Consider the following 6,632-nt stretch of genomic DNA (forward strand, 5'->3'; position numbering starts at 1 on the left):
AAGACTGCTCCGCAGCGCCACCACAGGTGAAACTCCATATTTCACTGCTCTGGGACGACTTTGGTGGTATTACGTCATCCTAAGTGGACGTCGTTAGCAACGGATGAAACAAACGCTTCCTAGATGTAATTGGTGAATCACAGTTTGGTCGGAGTTGGTACCATCGGTTGCTTTTTTCGAAGATTTATTGTTTTTTGCAGTTTAATAAAACTGTAGGCTACTGGATACGTTCCTACAAAACCTAAAATATACTTGAAGTGAAACATGAAGAAATCGTACGAATCATCATTCATATTTAATTCATCATCACTATTCAAAAATAAATAAAAGTTCTTTCTCTCTCTCATAATGTGCCTTCAGTTGGCCATTGAAATCCTGTGTAACGGCCATCTGGATCTGGAAAATTGTTTCGGATTCGCCAAACAATGCATGACGGCATCACAATCCGATTGTTGCTTCCGAGAGCATCACCTTGTAGTATACACTCCAACACATGCCTGTAGGCATTTTTACTTGAGTGGTATTAAAAAAATCATCTTCAGTGAAGTGAACATATACGACTAGTTTTGTATGGCCCATCCCACTTTCGAACACTTGAAGAAAACTTTGACCATTTTCTTCTCAGTACCTTGTTTTGTGGGAAAGTGGGAAAAGAATACACACGGTCTTTGTCACTGACAATGTCACATAAACAGCAATTTGTAGGCATTGCCTCAACCATAAATTAAAGGTACTGTTTGTGAGATACTGTTGTTACACTGCAAATGGCTATACCCAGATTAGGACAAATAAAAAAGTATGAAAATTGAAGCCCTATGAAACTGCAATTTCAATTGAATTGAGATGCTGTTTGATAAAAGTAAACTCAACCTATTTGATCGAAACCTGATAGTAATAATAAGTTCACTTTTTCATTTCGGTAATTCTTAATTTGCACATACTTTAGACCAACAGAGCCCCACACATTCACGTTTTGCAGTAGCCGTACCATACTTTACCAAGTCATCACAGAGAAAGAATGTATCCTTTGGTAGTCACTTTAACATGCAGATATCCAATCCACCACGAACCAATCCAATGTTACGTTGTCTGTCCAATTGTGACCATTCCAGCATTCAGCCAAAGACTTGATTATTACTTTGAACTTTGTTCGGTAATTGCAGAAGAAAAAAGAGCTATAGCAGTGGTGAGAATCAAACCCACGTCAATGAAACGACTAGCCTACTACCGCCCTAACCCTCTGCGCCAAGCCAACCGATGGCAAAGCAATGACTTAATTCAGCTAGAATTTGCGTTTTTTCTTTGTTCTTTCTAAACGCAACCTTGATGACGTCATGAACAGCGTAGCTTCTGATTGGTTCGCGCTGGATTGGATATCTGCATGTTAAAGTGCCTACCGTATCCTTTCCGCTTACTGTGACGTCACTGCGGTGTTGCCGTTTTTATTTTCGCAATTGAATGATTGCCAGATTAGCCGATGTCAACGAAAGTTTGCAAGCGTGTAACTTAGTAGCCTGTTGATATTTTTTACGATTTGCTGGTCAGGGAAGAAGAAGAAAAAGTTCTTTTATTTTTCATCATCAGCACATGCGAAAAAAACAAAAACAATACAAGATTACAATGTGAGCTAGGTTGTTTGCTGATGACGATGGGAGTGACAGAAGGACCGAACTGGTCATCGAGTCTGCCACACGAGTCTGGTGTCATGGCTTATTTAAAATGGAACGGTGTCGATGTTGAACGCAAATATTGATTGATTGATATATTGATTGATTTGATTGATAGATATATATTATATACAACTTAAAAAACAATACACATACGAAATTTAACAGTGCAATATAAAAAAAAACAAAAAAACAGAACTACTAGAAATGATGCAAAAATACAAAATGGCATATACAATATACATACAACACAGCATACTGGTAAGACAAAAGCGAATAGGCTATACAGTAATTAGCGAGATACGGTGAGAATAAGTAGAAGCAGTTTGATGGTACTATAGGCTATCAGTTACTTATACTCAGACATTAAGTGCAGTTTTAATTTCTTAGAAAACATACTAATTGTTTGAAGTTTTCTTAGCTGTTCCGGTAATTTGTTCCAAGTGTTTGTTCCAAGAAATTTAATTGAGCGTTGACCAAGCTTTGTACGCATTCTTGGTTTGAAAAGCATATCTTCTTAGCACCTCTGGTATTATAGTTATGAGTTTCCTTACTAGGACGAAAGTACTCAAAAAAAATTGCTGGTAGATGTCCTTTATTGCTTTTATAAACAAACTTGCATACTTCTATTAAAAACATGTCTTCGATTTGTAGCAAGTTGCTTTTATTGAAAAGAGATTTGGTGGGAATTCTGTCCTTAATCTTGGTGAAGTTTAAACAGCGAATGATGCGATTGTGTACCAGATTTAAAGGATACAGTTCCGTTTTAGACGCACGACCCCTACTAGGAAGTTTGTTAGTGTCATCTTTTTGGTATCTTAGGTAAATTTAGAGAATTTATTTACCTGTCAGAGGCACTTTAAACTTGTCTCTAACAAGCAGTTTCTGCTAGTTCATGGCATTTGTTGAGGGAGTGTCCAACAAATATAATTTTGTTAAATTGATAGTCAGAAGATCAAAAAAGTGGAAAATTTTAAGTATCACGGAATATGGATACAGTACAACGAACATCATAACAAGACTAGGACAAGCACGGAGCATCACACATAGCTTTAACGATATTTGGAAATCAAAAGACATTACCATCAGCCTCAATGTATAGCCAGAAAAAGCTAACACATGGCCACCTGGAGATGCGGCCTGATTTGTCACATTTTGCAGATTTTGATTACAGCTACTGCTAGTGCTTAACTGACATTTTTTGAGATGTTTTTACTTTTTACGGTTTCCTAATGACAAAAAACTTTTTGTTGCCTTGGGGAAGCAGTAGCAAATGAGAAAAAGTAAGTTGAAAAACGCAAAATCAGATTGTTATTGAAAATTAACAGTCTGACTAAAATCTACAAAATCAATTTTTCTTTATTTTGCAACATGTGAGGATGTTAAAACCTATTGTGTCATCTGGGAAAAAGAATAAAGAAAGCGTAAAAATCTAATTTTTAGAAAAATTTATTTAAACGTTCGGCCAAAGTTAGAAAAACCTGGAAATTTCTGAAAAATGTGACAAATCAGGCAGTATCTTTAGGTGGCCATGGCTAACATTAAAAAAACATTAAGAAAATCAGAGGAGAATACCATCAATGTATTTGAAATGTGATTATGAAGATGAGTACTGAGGGTGAGTTGGACTGACAGACGCAGGAATGAACGGGCGACAAACAAGATTGGAAACAAAAAGAAACAAGAATGGGTTGGAAACAAGATTGGAAACAAGATTATCCAGAAAGTGATGGATGCTGGAAAATATCAAAAAGATCAAACTCCGCAAATATGGTCACCTGAAAAATGGGGAAGATAGTTTGGTTTTGGCTACTATCGAAGGAGAGGTTTGTGGAAAAGGTAAATCTGGAAGAAAAAGAAGAACAAAGTGGATGGACATTGGACAATGTTGTCGATTGAAGAGGTAAACTCCATCGGGCGAGAAAAGTTGCTTTGGAGAGAAATACCTGCGGTTTTCCTTAGGACTAGGGCCTACCGAACTAAACTAAGTGATACATTGCTAAATATTTTCATGATTATCAAAGCAGTTTCCGTCATCATAATGTAATCATTTTCACAATTCAACAAAATGATAATAAAACAAAAAACAACAATCTTTAATATTATCACGAATTACCCTGTAAACAATTTTTCCAAAGTTATTTGTTTGGCAAATAAAAAAAGAAGTCGATTTTTATGTATTTTAAGATCCTGAATTTAAATACTTCAGTTAAATATAGCGAAGAGAAGGTCTGTTATTGCTCGAAGCTCAAGTGCTTTTCCAAAAACTACTACATTATTAAGAAATAACTTTTAACGAAAGTAAAAAATTATCCCTGTTATTTGGACAGAATGGACACTAGGTGTTACCGTAAGCAAACTTGATGCACTTTTTCGGGTAATGGGATATCTCATTGCTATACTGGCGGAATTCATATGAAAATTTATACTATTCCTACAAAGTAAAATCCATGAAAACGTTTTGACATTTCACTTGCAAAAGAGAAAAAGTCACAGTAGCCAATTAATTCTAAACTTATAGAATCATTGGAGCTGGCAAGCTTGAGTATTGAGTAATCACAGATCACTTCCATAGCCTGGAAATTCTTGGATTACCAATTCCGAAACTAACCTCTCGTGAACATTATGATGGAACATTATAGCCTAGTTGGTTGCTTTTTCAGTAAAAATAATTTGGATTGGTTGGTTTGTTTGTCGGTTGATTGATCAGCTGGTGTCTGCATTAAGTGATAGTCCTATAAGAATTATTAAATTATGTGTATTAAATTAATGACATCGCTCATACCTGTTGTTGAAATGAAGAACAGTTTTTTTTCTTTGTACGAATTTCTTCTGCCAAGTTTGCGTATTTCTAACATAAAATGTAATCATTCAATTACCAGTCTTTGTAGGTTAAAAAATTGTGAAAATACAGTAAAATAAAGAAGCTATTACTTGAAAGAGGAAAATACGAAAAAATGCATTTAGGGTTGTCGATGTATTTGCCATAAAGGCCCTGATCGAATGCAAATGGAAGACGCCATACTCAAGTTTACCCTTGTTTAGCATCATCAGCGGTGTAAATACAATTATCCATACGTCTTGAGCGGGAACCGAACTTCGAACTTGGTTAGGAATTGAGAATGTCTCTGACTTAAGTGGGAATCGAACCTCCGTCGAGATTGCACTACGGTGTCCAATTGCCGCTCTTAAATACTCGGCAAGGTCTCAAAACAAAAATGTTGTTTTGAACTGCAGTCTTATTCTGTTCATTGCGATGAAGAGGGTACCTGTATTTTGTCCCAAACAAGGATAAAACTCGACTGTAGTATGGAGTCAAGCATTTTGGTTCGATCGGGCCCTTACTGACTTCGCAAATCCCCGCATCCCTTTAATTCTTATGTACAATCGCCTATAAGGAATATTAATAAGTGAAATGCTATGACTTGCAAAGTGAAATCCTGATGGTCGAGTTCCTCGCGAGAGGGTTATTAGCATAGTGGGTTCATCCGTCTCAGCGCACTCGGAAAAACACTATCAGAGGTTAGAACACTATCTTCTTTGGATATTTTAACGGCATCTAGTAGTTGCACTAAACATGATCCAAACACTGGATGGTTATTTTTTCAATTATAGTTATTTTGATAAACCAAATTTTGAGAGGTGCAGATGTGGTGATATGGAGATTCTGGAAGACTTTCAGATCAGTAGCAACAATTCACATGATCAAATTATAAAACAAATTAAGCTTAAAGAATTTTAGGTTAAAATTACAGCACACGTTTTCAGCTTGAATAGCAGATTTAAGTTTAGCTTATGTAAAAAACTAAAGGAAACGACTCACTACAATATGATCCGTGTGAATGCTATTGATGCCGTTCTTTATGTTAAATATTTGCTTTGAACTCATCAGAAAACTTAAAGCACCCAACATCCTTTGCTCCTGTTCTGGAGCTTCATTATCAAAGATACCTTGCGTGTCCATGAAAAAGAGAACGACCTGTTCAAAGTTAAGGTTTGTACAATCTTATAACATATTTCTTTATGTAGCCTCAAATTTTTTTCTACAACATGATATAACATTGTTTATAATTGTTATACATCTACATGATTAAACATTTATGTAATATATAAATTATGCTGTTGATTGTTTATTGCAGTTTAAATAAAGCACGAATTTGATACAAGTTTTGATCACTGGTTGAAAATATAGCTTTTGAAAACTTTGCTTTGAGTATGTTACTTTTATGCACTTTCGTACATCGTCAATAATGTTATCTTTAAGTAGGCTTCCCCTCAAATCATACATTGCACAATTGCACATGTCTAAGCAGGCGTAGTCGAGAAGGTAAACATAAAGTGTTTTTTATTTGGTTTTCCAATGCTAGTTAATGCGAGACAGACAAATTGTCAAAACAGAAACATCGCACATGAAAACTTGGGTTAAAAATCGTCCTTCAAAAATGCGTTGCTATGTTTATTAATTTTTTTTACTGTAAGTACTAATTAGGCTACTGTCATATTTTATGACGGATGCAATAGTATTTTCATATGGTACAAAAAAAAGAATCGTAAAAAAAAGGAATTTTTTCCTATTCTATGTTTCGTAATCTTGGCCATTTCCTAGTAACTACCCTACTTAAATGAATCTGTTTTCTTTCTGTTCCTTTGAGAAGCTTCATTTTCCTAGCACTATGATAGTGCAACCTATCACCTCACACTGTGATACAGGTCAGATCTCCTCAATGCACCGTTTCTCGGAGTCTTCTTGCACCCATGGCAGCTTTTGTAGAAAGCCATTGTTGGATACTTAATTAATTTTGAGCTTAATATCACACTTAGCAACTTTATAAGCTCATTGCTTGTTCTTCGCCATCATTCTTGAGTTTCACTGATGGGGGAAAGAGAACATAGGAAAACATAGATTTCAACACGTTTGAATTGACTTTTAAGTGTAGGCAGTGGCGTAGCCAGAATTTTTAAAGG

The sequence above is a fragment of the Aplidium turbinatum genome, chromosome 1 (assembly GCF_918807975.1).
Source record: "Aplidium turbinatum chromosome 1, kaAplTurb1.1, whole genome shotgun sequence".
NCBI lineage: Eukaryota > Metazoa > Chordata > Ascidiacea > Aplousobranchia > Polyclinidae > Aplidium > Aplidium turbinatum.